We start from the raw sequence: 14606 nt of genomic DNA, 5'->3' as shown, positions 1-14606 counted from the left end.
AATAGTTGAACCGTTTACCATCTGAGGGCAACACTAAACAGCAAGGATGTTGGAGTTTAACAAGGTGATGCAAAATGTGTCATACAGCAGGATTCATGCACTCATGTCATATCATCATTACTCTCCATCCAAATGTTAATAGTTTTTCCTTTTCTCATTTAGCCTTGCTCCACACTTCTGAATGGTATATGACTGCTGGATGAATGGTACATGACTGTTGGGAATACCACTGTTTTATAGATTCTCATATAGTATTCACTGATATTGATTTTGAGCTGAGTGTTTCCCTGAGGCAATATGTGAATTTCATTCCCACTGTTATTCTTTCCTTGACGTTCATTTCTACGTAAAGCAAGAGCACAAGTATTTGAAAGGGTGAATTCTCTTGAATTTCATGCCATCAACCTCAAAAAATTCCTCCTGCACTTGTGTTCTCCCTAACTACATGAACCAAATTTGTTCTTGGTTCACCTTTAGCCAAACCTTCTGTGCATAATGGTCAATTATCTGACACATTTCTTTCAACTCATTTTATGATTCATTCAGCAGTACTATATCATCTGCATATGCAAAACAATTAAAATTACCACCCATGTGTACTTCAGCCCACTCCTGTTGCCTGCATTCCCTTACTACTTTCTCTCAGATGACATTGTACAGAACACGAGAGCATTTGCTTGTCTGAGACCTGTCTCACTCTTGAATGTTTCTGATGTGACCTCTTGGAAATGTTCTTCCACTCTTGACCTATCCATATATGTTTACACCATTCTTAGAGCTTCTCAGGGATTCTGAAGTCACACAGTACATTTCATTGGCTATTCCTGTGGATGCTGTTGTACCCATGAAAATCAACAAATGGGCAGTAGTGAAAATCAACAAATGGGCAGTAGATATCTGTAGCACATTCACTGTATTTTTAAGACAATTTTCTTAAGAGTGAGAATGTGATATGTTAATATTTGGTTGTAATCCAGCTTTGTATTCATGTATGTTGTTCTCTATGAATAGCTCTAATTTTCTGAATATGAAGACAAGTAGTACCTTGTAAGTTACATCCAGCAAGCTGATACCTCTATAGTTACCACATTCTGTTTTGCTTCCCTTATTGTATGTTGAATATATTATACAGAATTTCCATTCTTTTGGCAATGTCTCATTCTTCTGAAACAGCAGCTAGGTCAGTTTATATACCTTTTGCTGCAAGTTCTCACCTCCCTCTATGATTAATTCTCCTGTTACTCCTCCCCTGAGGAGTCTTTTGACTGCAATATTCACATCTTCTTCAGTCACTTCCATTTTTTTACCATCTTTCCTTTCCTCCATGGTGTCTGCATGTAGCCTCTCACCTGGTTCTAGATGATTAATGACGTCTGTGAAGTATTCTTTCCATCTTTCTAAATTTTTCTGGCATTAATCAAGTTGCCATTCTTACCTCTAATGAAAAAGGTAGAGCTCTGAAATCCAAGTTTCCAATTTTTGATTAATTGGAAAATTGTTGTGAATTCTTGTTGAGGCCCTCCACCTAACTTGTTCCAACAAATCATTTCCCATATGATGGTTTCCTTATGTATTCTCTGTATTTAAATACTGTCAAACTAACTCTTGGGTTCTCTGTGATGGCTAAGTTGACCATCCTGTGACCATTTCCATTTGTTTCATCATGCAGACTGTGCCTTCCTATAGTTGGTATGTAGAATTATACTTTTCCTGCTTTTCCAATAAAGTTTTGGTATTTCTACACTGCAGAACAGAATTAAAAGATCACTTTTTTGATACCCTGTAATTGTCTTTAATTGTGGTGCATTAAGTTTGAAATTTAGGTCAAAGGTGCCTACAACCTTCCTCTGTAATGATGAAAAAGTGTGGCACTCTGCAACATCAGCCTCTGGCTCAGTGACAAACATGAGGATGAGTGGGCAGGAGGGGGGGGGGGGGGGGGTGCACCATGATACTGCCCACTATGACAGTGAACCTAACACACAGTGGGAAGATTGTTGCACCCCCTCTTATCCACATTTCACCCCTTCTTTTGACACCTCTGCGATGGACGTCAGACCTCTGACACCTAGCTTTCAAATCTCCCTGTTTTACTTATGGGCGGATGAGGAAAACATTTCTGACACACTGACACTCAGAAACAACACAAAATGACCTTATGAGCTGGCATGAAGGGCATTAATGAAGTGACCCCTTGCCTTGAGGTGTTGATTCTCACACATTTCATGGTTCAAAATGACACTTCACAGTGCAATGAATAATAGGACAATGTTCTTGACAAGTTTTAACACTGCTGACACCTCCAAGTCGCTTCAGTCTTTCTCTAACAACATCATGGGCCAGCAAATCCACTGAACATGAGCTTACCACTTTGGAGTGCAATGCAACTGCATTTTTGCTCTGGTGTACAGGTGGACAACTAGGTTCTGTTCAGAACCATTCAATTAAGTCTGAACTTGATCCGAAGCAGTCAAGAATGCTTATGCTCTTTGAGCCCTCCTGTTTCATGCCTTCCTGTGGCATGACCATGTACAGATGTGGCATTGACCCGTGCATGAATACAGTGGGAAAGGACCTCGCTAAGACCCTCACAGATCAGTAATACCCTCGGTGGCACCCTCCCACATTTATTAAGAATTTTAACCTTTACAAACAAAACCTGCAAAGTAGTTCAAGGTGCCTGCAGGCAGGCAACCATTTGACGTGCCTCTGATGCTAGTTGCCTGCCCGTAGGTGCCTAGAAAACTTCACAGGTTTCCTTTTGGTGGTTGGATGCCATCAAACTGGGATGTCTCAGAGGGGCACTTGTTATTTTATTCACGCTTGTGTCTATGTCTAGAGGTGTAAAAATTTATCAAGAACCATCTACTGTTGCTCAGTGTAATGCAAAATAGCATTTTAACCATGAAATGTGTGATAATCAATGCCCCAAGGACACTTCCATCTACTTAGTGAGTACCCTCACCTAGCTAACTTGTCTCTTGCACTGCTACCAAGTCCAGTTTATGCCAATTTCAGAGGCCATAGTCTGAAAGATTCCTGACCATGTAATCAGTTACACAAAAGGTGTTCAATAAGTAATAGAACACATTTCTTTCTGAAATCAGGTTGGTTTTATTCAGGATTCCAATACACCATGCTATTCCCCATTCCACTGCCAACATAACCTTATTTTTCAACATAATTTCTGTTCAATGCAACAGCCTCACCACACCACCTTACTGGGAGGGCCTGTATGTCCCTGCGGTATCACTGTGCTGGTCCATCAGAGCCAACATCTTGCTATGTCAATAGCCTCCCTCCTTCATCCACATACTGCTTCCAGCAGAGTACATCCTTCATTGGGTCAAACAAATGGAAGCCAGAATGTATGAGATCCAGGCTGTATGGTGGATGAGGAAGAACAGCCCAACGAATTTCAGTGAGCTACTCTCAGGCGCACAGGCTTGTGTGAGGCACTACACTGTCAAGGAGGAGGAGAAGTTTGTTTGCATTTTTGTGGTGACAAACATGCTAAAGTCATTTTTTCAGTTTCCTGAGCATAACATAATGTACTTCTTATTTGATTGTTATACCATGAGGACGACCTGAAGCAGAATAATCCCTCCAGAGTCACCATGACTTTACTGCTGAGGGTACACCTTTGAATGTTTTCTTCAGAGGAGAGGTGGTGTGGTTCCACTCCATGGATTGCTGTTTTGTTTCCGGTTCGAACTGATGAACACATTTCATTGCCTGTGTGTGGTGATGTTTGACAAAAAATTGTCAAGATCGGTCTTGTGATACAAAAGAAATTCCACACAGATGGTCCTTCATTGCTCTTTATGGTCTTCTGTTACGCGTAAAGGAACCCAATGGGTTTACACCTTTGAGTACTCTCAACACGTGGATAAGTGTGTCAGCACTACCAACAGACACACCAAGTTGTGCAGTGAGGTATTTGATTGTTATCACCTCAAATGAGTGTCCACATGTTCCAACACTGCAGGACTTACAGCTGTGTGTGGCCAGCTGGCACACGGATTACTGGACAGGTTTGTGCAACCTTGTTGCGATGATGACAGATGTGTCACCCAACAGCTCATCATGCTTTTGTTCCATGCCAGGTCTCTGCAGACATACTGCAAGAGCCTGTGAATATCTGTGACAATGTGGTTTGCTACCAATAGAAGCTCAGTGACAGCTCTCTCCTTAGAATGCACGTCCCTAACAATCTAATGACATAAAGTTACGGAAACTTCTAGAGACAGTAGTACCACCACCTGTTGGAACTTCATAAACCATAGGGGCTGAAGCAGGAATATTCCACACTGTCACACAACAAATTCTGCATTTATTCCAACAAAATTGGCTGCAGAAGGAACTGTGTTGCATTATTTATTGAACACCCCTATATATGTGTACCGTGGTTTGTCTTTTAACATACATTGAAAGTTTACTGGGTCATTCAATAAGCATTTTCTCAACTGGCTATTAGGTTTAAATGAAACTTAGTTTATTTGTTCTCCTTACAGAGTTAACTAAGCATTTCAAAGTTCAGCATTTTATTTGTCTCTGTTTCCATTTTATGGCACTTCAAAGTTGGGAAGTTCTCTTATTTTTAACATTGTGATGGCACAAAAATATTCTTGCTAACCTTTTGAATATAAATTACCTATTTTTTGTGTGTCAATCAGTCTGTCAGATTTGGTAGTTATATAATCTGTAGGAAAAAAAATCTCTCCTTCCTTTAAGTGACATCATAAGACAAGAAAAAATTTACTTACATTTTTTTTACCTTATTTTGCTCAGCATTACATCAAATAAAATAACATAAAGAGAAAAGGATTATCACTGATATTTTTATGGTAACATAATTCTCAAAGTGTGGTTATCACTGGGGAAAATAAAATTAATATGTCTTTGTTCCTTTTTTTGTAACAAGTAGTGGTATGCCTCTGAAAGTTGGTAAGCTTGTCCAGTTGATCCTTAAGAACATGCAACAACAGCAAGCACTTCAGAAATGCGAACTGGGCAATATCCTCTCATCTGGGCCAATGGGATGGTGGGAAAGGTCCTGAACAGCACTTCTTCTGTTGTATTTAGTTCAATGATCATGCCAGAGTACCACAAATTGGGATACTTGCAAGCTGCATATCTTGATGACATTAGCTTTCTTCTCTCACAAAGGGGGCCAGTTTACTCCTTAAATCATATTTCAAGGAAGTTCCACATACTGCCGATCCTCCACACTTCGAAGTTCCCTAACAATCTAATGACTTAAAGTTACGGAAACTTCTAGAGACAGGAGCCATAAATGTGTGTGTGTGTGTGTGTGTGTTTCTTATTTTAGGAGAAGGTCTTTCACAGGTTAGCCCTGCCATTGATGGGATAGGTGATGTTTGTGACTGAACTGGAACTGGAGTAGATGGTGGTGGGAGGATGTTTGGGACAGGTCTTATGTCTAGGTCTATTACAGGGGTCTGAGCCATGAGGTAAGGGGTTGGGAGCAGAGGTTGTGTAAGGATGGACAAGTATCTTGAGTAGGTTTGGTGGGCAGTGGAATACCACTGTGGAAGGAGAGAGGGCAGTACATTTTGCTTTTCAGGGGATGACTGAGGGTAGTCGAAACCCTGGCAGGGAATGTAATTCAGTTGCTCCAGTCCTGGGTGGTACTGGATTATGAGTGGAATCCTTCCCCCTCCCTGCTCCAGCCTCCTCCTTACCCCCACCCAGTCGCCACTCCCATCATGCCCTAGTGCTGCTGCTCACATTGTGGCTTCAGTTGCCTGAGACTGCAGTCACATGTATGTGAGTTGCCGAAAGCTTTATTTATTTGTGACAGTATTTTTGTTGTGCCTTTCTACAACTCAGCATCTCCATTATTTGATGAGTGGCAACTTTCCTTCTCATAATATTATTGCATTCCATCCTGGATTTTCCATTGTTTGATTATGTTTAACAATAAACTCTACAAACAAACATATGGCCTGGCAATGTGCTCAAACGTTTCGAGAGTGTTAACCAAAACATTTATAAACATTTTAGAAGAAGAAATCCTGAATTCCAATCACCACCACCTTAAAAATGTCACTTGCTGCTGCAGATACGTAGGTAACATCAATGAGTTGAACCAATTATTCAACAACTCCCATGAAAACATAAAATTCACAGTTGAACACGAAGCAAATGGCAGTGTAAATATTTAGACCTTACAATTGGAATAAAGAATAACAGACATCAGTTTTTAATTTATCAGAAGCCTATCATGACACATACTACAATCCACAGCTTCTCCTGTAACCCCACAGCCCAAAAAATGGCAGCATTCTGGTACACTGTCAATAGAGCTATCCAGATACCACTCTCTGAAGATAAGTGTGAACAAGAAATTGAAATAATAAAACAAACAGCTATTACAAATGGGTATAACAGCCCAATAGTATACACCCTAAAACACTTAATAATGGGAAAGGAATCACAAAACAAAAAACAAAAAGAAAACAACATCTCCCATACTAGTCCCATTGCTAGGTAACATTTCATATCAAATAGACAAGGTCTTTAAATGAAAGGGCATAAACACATCCTTTACCACATACAACAAGATTGGTCAGAAGTTACCTCACAACAGCAACACATGAGACATCCTTCATCACACAGGTGGCATGTACAAGAGTGAATGTTTGGACTGTAACTACTTCTACATAGGCCAGACAGGTAGATCGTTTGAGATTAGATCCGAAGAACACATGGCAGCACAATAAAAAAAAATGGAAAAAAGAAATATCACCCACCAGCAACAGCCACCCACCTGTGTGAAACACATCATCATCCTACACAAAAAAACTAAAGGTAAAACACTTGATATCCTTGAAACACTCCAAATATATAAACATCAAACAAAATTACCTGAAGTTATCTCCAATGACAAAAATGACAATATTTACAATTGTATCATCTGTTTTCAGCAGTTCCCTACATTAATAAATTTGACACACACACACACACACACACACACACACACACACACACACACACCTTAACAGTTATCATACATATTTAGTTATGGTTCCATGACATCCCCCAAATGTACAATGGATTGACCTCATATACCACCACGTGAACAGATTGTACCCATCTAAGCCTGAAACTAATGGTACAAATTCTACATCCGTCTCTGTATTTTAAAACATTAACCAACATATTACCCCAACCTTTACTTAGCTATTACATGTAACAGATATACTATTAGAACTCCCTGGTTTGGAAAGTTTGCTCTCATCCAGTCACTGCTGCTTCCACTCTCTCTCTCTCTCTCTCTCTCTCTCTCTCTCTCTCCCCCCCCCCCCCCCCCCCAACCCCCTCCCTCCCCCACCTCTATCTTTCCCTTTTTCTTCCTCTCCTCCCATCTCCAGCCTTTTATCCGTATATCTGAATCCAAACCCAAGTTGTTATTTATGTATAATTTTACCATGCAGCCAACATAATTACCGTACTCAAAATTTGCAACATGCCATCTGATTCTATAAACAAGTATAAAATTTAAGTTATAAAACTTGACAGAATCAGATTTATTTACCACCCAAAATATTTCTTCCAACATATGTATTCAACACATCGAAGCAAAAATCTCCAAAATCCTTTAAAACTTATTCCATAATACGGTTGTTATGATGTATATTCTTTGTACTTTTGATAATGTTTCTCTTTTGCTATATGATCCTTGAACCTAAAGATTTACAGATGCCATCTTGGTTTACAAAATATGACAGTACACATGAGGTGTGTTATGACAGTCAAAGGAACCTGTGACCACTGGAGGTATTCTATTTTAGTTATTTTATTCTATCGATAGATATGCATCTAGTTCTTGCCAAAAAAACCAAAACCATGTTGTGAAATAGTGTTTTGTTTCTCCACTAAACAGTGGAATAAGTTCCTCCAAAAATTGTAATGCAACACACACATGTCACACTAACCAATGAGTATCTACCTGATGATGGATGTTTAAACCTTTGAATTGCATTGTTGAGATAAATAAACAGTGACTGGTAACAGTAAACTTGATAATTCATTTGGTACCAACAACTATTTTACCTTTGATGTGCATACATACAAAACTGATCAAGGGTACAGTAATGGGAACCAGAGTAGCTCCTTCCTATGCCAACTTCTTTATGTTTGGAAGAGGCTTCCCTGGGATCCATAAGCCTTCAGCCCCTGGTTAGTTTAGATACAATAACGACATCTTCACCATATGGACTCTGGTATGGTTGACCTGTTAGAAATCTTGTAGTCTTTAAATACGTTCTCCTAGTTAAATTTTACATGGTCCTATTACAAATCCCGTGTCACTTTGCTCACATTGGACCTCTTCCTCTCTGAGGGTCCAGCTAAACACTTCTGCTCACATTAAACCTACTAACAAAGAACGGTACTTACATTTTGAAAGTTCCCGTCCTCTCCATGTCAAACATTCCCTCCCATACAACATTGGAATCTGAGACCAACATATTTGTTTAAATTTTGTAGACTCTTTTTAACAACACACGACCACTCTCACCTAGCCTTCGCTTGATGCAATTACCCTAGCAGCCTAGTTCAAAAGCAGATTTCCTGGTTCTCCTGATTCCTCAATGGAAAAGAGAACGATAAAATGCTAAAATTGGGAATGTTTACTTAACTTCCTATGGAAAATAATAAGGCAAGTTTCATTCAAATGTTAGATGGTGGATGATACGGCCTGGATGTCTTGACATGGAATGACCCTATGTCAAATTACGAGTTACTGCGGTGACACAATTTATTTATTACATGTGATGATAAATTTTCTTTCTATTTATTTTCAGTTTTGCTGTTTTTATATTCTATCTTTGGTTGAGAAGGTGTGACACTGGTATTGAGAAAAATCTCAGTGAGGGCTATATCTTAAGCTGTCTGTCTGCTTATTTTAGTGATATACAGTACTGAGCTTTGAGTTATGACAAGTAAGCTTGTGAAAAAACTTTTCACTTTTTATTTAGGGCAATATAAGTGAATGTACTTATTGAGCAGACTACCTGGCAGTCATCAAAACAAACATAGCCCATGTATTGTGTTGAAAATTCACTCAAGTAATTTATAGAGAAGTAGAGACACAGAATATCTGGTCAACACTTACCTTCAGGAAGGTCAACACTGACCTTAAGGAAGCAAAATTCCAGTACTGGCAACAAAAACACTTAAAAGTTAAAAAAAGCATAGGTTGAGGAATGTTAGAAAGGAGGCCACAGGTCACTCGGGCATCAAGTTGAGAGGGATTCACCTGTTGCGAGGACAATGTGAAATGAAGATATTTGTAAAGTGTAAATCTGTCAGAGTACACTCACTCACAGCTGTGGCTGGGATCAAATTTTCAAACCAGCACCTCCAGATTTTGTTCTCTTTCTTCCTCTTCACCTTTTCCATGTGCATTTTTCCATCAAGATCACAATTAAAACAGTTTGTGAGCTTAAATATTCAATGCCAATTTCATGCAGTTTTGTGCTTGTATGCTCTACTTTCATTCTTTTTGTTTCAGTAAATTGTAAGCTGGTATCTCTCTTGGTTCAATACATTATTTATGTCCATTTTTTTTCACATAAATTAACAAGTGGGGTACAGATTATGACAACAGTCTAGTAATTGGTCACAAAAACCACTCTGTTAAAGTTAACTGAGGATGCAAATGCTAGTGTATAAAGAGTTTTGGTGAGAAATGCTCATATTATCTATCTTAAGTAAGGATGTAGCAATTCAACTGTTGTTTGGCATACAGCACACAAGTGTGAGAAATATTATCCACACCTGCACGTTTCATCTACATCTACATCTACATTTATACTCCGCAAGCCACCCAACGGTGTGTGGCGGAGGGCACTTTACGTGCTACTGTCATTACCTCCCTTTCCTGTTCCAGTCGCGTATGGTTCGCGGGAAGAACGACTGTCTGAAAGCCTCCGTGCGTGCTCTAATCTCTCTAATTTTACATTCGTGATCTCCTCGGGAGGTATAAGTAGGGGGAAGCAATGTATTCGATACCTCATCCAGAAACGCACCCTCTCGAAACATGGCGAGCAAGCTACACCGCGATGCAGAGCGCCTCTCTTGCAGAGTCTGCCACTTGAGTTTATTAAACATCTCCGTAATGCTATCACGGTTACCAAATAACCCTGTGACGAAACGCGCCGCTCTTCTTTGGATATTCTCTATCTCCTCCGTCAGACCGATATCGTACGGATCCCACACTGATGAGCAATACTCAAGTATAGGTCGAACGAGTGTTTTGTAAGCCACCTCCTTTGTTGATGGACTACATTTTCTAAGCACTCTCCCAATGAATCTCAACCTGGTACCCGCCTTACCAACAATTAATTTTATATGATCATTCCACTTCAAATCGTTCCGCACGCATACTCCCAGATATTTTACAGAAATAAATGCTACCAGTGTTTGTTCCGCTATCATATAATCATACAATAAAGGATCCTTCTTTCTATGTATTCGCAATACATTACATTTGTCTATGTTAAGGGTCAGTTGCCACTCCCTGCACCAAGTGCCTATCCGCTGCAGATCTTCCTGCATTTCGCTACAATTTTCTAATGCTGCAACTTCTCTGTATACTACAGCATCATCCGCGAAAAGCCGCATGGAACTTCCGACACTATCTACTAGGTCATTTATATATATTGTGAAAAGCAATGGTCCCATAACACTCCCCTGTGGCACGCCAGAGGTTACTTTAACGTCTGTAGACGTCTCTCCATTGATAACAACATGCTGTGTTCTGTTTGCTAAAAACTCTTCAATCCAGCCACACAGCTGGTCTGATATTCCGTAGGCTCTTACTTTGTTTATCAGGCGACAGTGCGGAACTGTATCGAACGCCTTCCGGAAGTCAAGAAAAATAGCATCTACCTGGGAGCCTGTATCTAATATTTTCTGGGTCTCGTGAACAAATAAAGCGAGTTGGGTCTCACATGATCGCTGTTTCCGGAATCCATGTTGATTCCTACATAGTAGATTCTGGGTTTCCAAAAACGACATGATACTCAAGCAAAAAACATGTTCTAAAATTCTACAACAGATCGGCGTCAGAGATATAGGTCTATAGTTTTGCGCATCTGCTCGACGACCCTTCTTGAAGACTGGGACTATCTGTGCTCTTTTCCAATCATTTGGAACCCTCCGTTCCTCTAGAGACTTGCGGTACATGGCTGTTAGAAGGGGGGAAGTTCTTTCGAGTACTCTGTGTAGAATCGAATTCGTATCCCGTCAGGTCCAGTGGACTTTCCTCTAATGAGTGATTCCAGTTGCTTTTCTGAAGTCAAGCTCCCAATATTTGACTGTTTTTGTCCAATCCTTTAAAAGAAGCACAAAATAGTCATGAAGTAAAATGAACTAAAGATATTTGAACATTTGTCAGAATGTATTTGAACCATACATGTCCAGCTGGCATTGCGATGGAAAAAAAAAAAAAAAGTGAAGCACCCATAAAGTGTAGCTGGATGTCAATGTGGGCAAACACATTGTAACCCCTTGACATATGTGCCTGCCATCCAAAGAAAAAAGAAAAAAAAAAAAACTTCTTGCAACTTTCAATTTCATCCCACACCATTGGCCAGAGACTGGTGGAGATGTCCCATTATTCCGATATTTAGGAAAGCCACAGCACAATTACTACTGGCATAATGGTGTCGGGAGCCATTGGATATGACATCTGGTCACAGCTGGTGGTGATTGAGGAATTTCTGACAGCACAATGATATGTCACAGACATCTTGCTTCCTCACTTGTTATATCTCATATGACAGTAGCATGGTGACATCTTTCAGCAGGGCAGTGCCCATCCACACATGGCTCATGTCTCTATGAATTATATGTGATGTTGAGTTATTCTTGTTGCCAGCTGTGTCCCAGATCTGTCTCTGAAAGAACATGTGGAACTAGATTGTACGTCAACTCCATCCCAGTGCCAGTATGGCACCTTTCAACCAAATACGTGCTTGCATCTAGATTAGAAAGAGTGCAGTGTCATATTTGTGAGTTTTTACTTTCAAGTTTTTGTAAATTTGACTAAATTTTGTAATCACTGAAAGAATGTAACATACTGCCTCAACCTATGGAGATCCATTTCATTTCCACTTCTGGTATTTCACTTTTTTGTTTGTCAGATGGTGCAGTTTAAGAAATGAAGTTTGGAATGAGGAAAGTAAACTGAAAAGTGAATGTATATGAAGTACAGTGCGCCCCATGTGACACAACGGATATGAGACAGACAGGAAGAGCATTTTCAACAAGTTATATAAGAGCACACAGACACTTTCAAGACTGGGCATTTATGCTAAATCTAAAGTAGCTAACACATATAAGAAATGGCTCTGAGCACTATGGGACTCAACTGCTGAGGTCATTAGTCCCCTAGTACTTAGAACTAGTTAAACCTAACTAACCTAAGGGCATCACAAACATCCATGCCCGAGGCAGGATTCGAACCTGCGACCGTAGTGGTCTTGCGGTTCCAGACTGCAGCGCCTTTAACCGCACGGCCACTTCGGCCGGCCACATATAAGAGACGGTCCTTCTACTAAAAGGTACTGAAGAGGATATAGAGGTGGTGCATGTACAGAAGAAAGGAAGGAAACTTTATGTACTTGAAGAACTAGAAATATGAATTCACTGAAATATATTCAAAAGTTGGTGACTTACTGCAGTCAGTTGGAGCCATATACTTGTTTACAAAACAAGTCAGTATACAGGATTATAGCTAGTGTGACATTAACCAAACGTGATCTGTGCCACCCCTACAGAAAATGAGCATTTTGGCAAATGGACAGGAATATAAAGAAGCAAATCAGAGAATCTGGTGTTGCAGATTTTGAAGTAAGATGAGGACTTCATGTTCAAATATCTTTCTTGTATTTCATGAACATTTTAAGTGCACATTTGTATGAAGGGTTGACCAAAGACAGCCAGATGATGGGAGATCGACTCCCAAAATGCGTAGGTCTGGATAACTTTCATAACATTGGTGTTATATGCTATACAAGAGTAATGATTGCCTTTCATGGTAATGTAACAGACACCTGTGAGACCTGCTAAACACACTGGGCAGAACAGGTAATAGGATTGTGGAAAGGGCCAAGGGTTGAGGTCAGTTTCTGCTTCTAATTGTCATTTATAGTAATTTAATAACCTTTACAACCAAAGTGGAACATAGCCGAATCATTATCGAATGCAACTCTTTCAGAGCTGAAGTCCTCCAACAAGAAATATTAACAAGATAAAAATCCAATTAAGATAGCAATAAAATACTTAAAAAAAAAAAAACATACGCAAGGTGCAATACAAATGACTGAGGGCCACAATGAAATTCCAAAATTTTAGAATGTATTACCATAGACCTTTAAAGGCAAAAGGCCAACAAGAAAGCTTAAAACATCAAAATTCAATTAAGATAGTAATAAAATAATTTAAAACCCAAAAAAGCAACATATGAAAGGTGCAACACAAATGGCCGAGGGCCACAACTACATTTCAAAACTTCGGAATATATTACCATAGACCCTTAAAGGCAGAAGGCCAGCATGTTTAATAACAAGAAATCTTAAAATCCAATTGAGATAGCAATAAAATAATTTAAAGGAACAACATATGCAAGGTGCAATACCAATGGTGAGGGCCACAATTAAACTTCACAAAATTTAAAATATATTACCATAATCTCTAAAGGTAGAAGGCCACAGTGTTTAGTTTGAAGGGATGCAAGTGTTTCTATCCCCTCTGATTTCAATGCTGATGGAACATTAAATCTAACCACACTTTAACAGTGAGTGTGTTGTGCAGAGCATAAATTTTGGTCTGAAGTGATGTAAATTAAGCTTGTTTTCTTGCCAGGGCTGTGTTATATCCCACTGCATGATTTTGACCTGTAACTTCTTGTTTAGTAGTATCCAATACATCAGGAAAAGGACAATCATACTGTTGCGTGTTCCATTATATTGCATGGTTCTTATACATAGAGAGAAGTGTCTGGGATGTGAAAAAATAAATAAATAATAAATAAAAAAAATTAAAAGAAATGCATTGCAAAACAAATGAAATTTATATCAGTACCCAATACATTAGTTTTAAAAATTAATGTAACAAAATTTGCAGTGAATTAAAAAGAACTATTCAACATTAAATTCCTCATATATTCTTAACCTATACTATATTATGTGTAAGACATTTAATAAAAATTCCTGTAAGGAAATTTGCAGTGGATCAAAAAGAACTGCTCAACATAAAATTCCTCATACATTCTTAATCTAGACTATATTACATATAAGACATTTAATACACACTAGTACATTGTTGAATACCTGTGTATCCCTGTGCTGATGTGGAACCCTCGAGGTATCTGTTGAGACTGCTTTTAGTCCCAAGGTTTGTATAGCTTTTTGAGAAAAGTCAAGATATTGGCAATGAAAAGAACATCAGTGAGTGTATGTAATAATACTCTGGCAGGACTTTATATGTAGGGGGGGAGGGGGGGGCGGAAGAATAAATATGATGTGATGTGATACGCTAGTCCATATTTGTTTCTGTTAAAATCTTTTTAT

General features: G+C 39.1%; 1 protein-coding gene across 1 annotated transcript in view; it reads left to right on the top strand.

The window, feature by feature from the left end:
- LOC124796171 (atrial natriuretic peptide receptor 1-like) overlaps nt 1–14606 on the top strand; it is a 316630-nt gene that overhangs the window by 266880 nt on the left and 35144 nt on the right. The gene's annotated exons all lie outside the window — the stretch shown is intronic.

This window comes from Schistocerca piceifrons, chromosome 4, assembly GCF_021461385.2.
Source record: "Schistocerca piceifrons isolate TAMUIC-IGC-003096 chromosome 4, iqSchPice1.1, whole genome shotgun sequence".
NCBI classification, from domain to species: domain Eukaryota; kingdom Metazoa; phylum Arthropoda; class Insecta; order Orthoptera; family Acrididae; genus Schistocerca; species Schistocerca piceifrons.
Note: the sequence above shows the minus strand (reverse complement) of the source record. Positions and strands in the feature narration are given on the sequence as shown.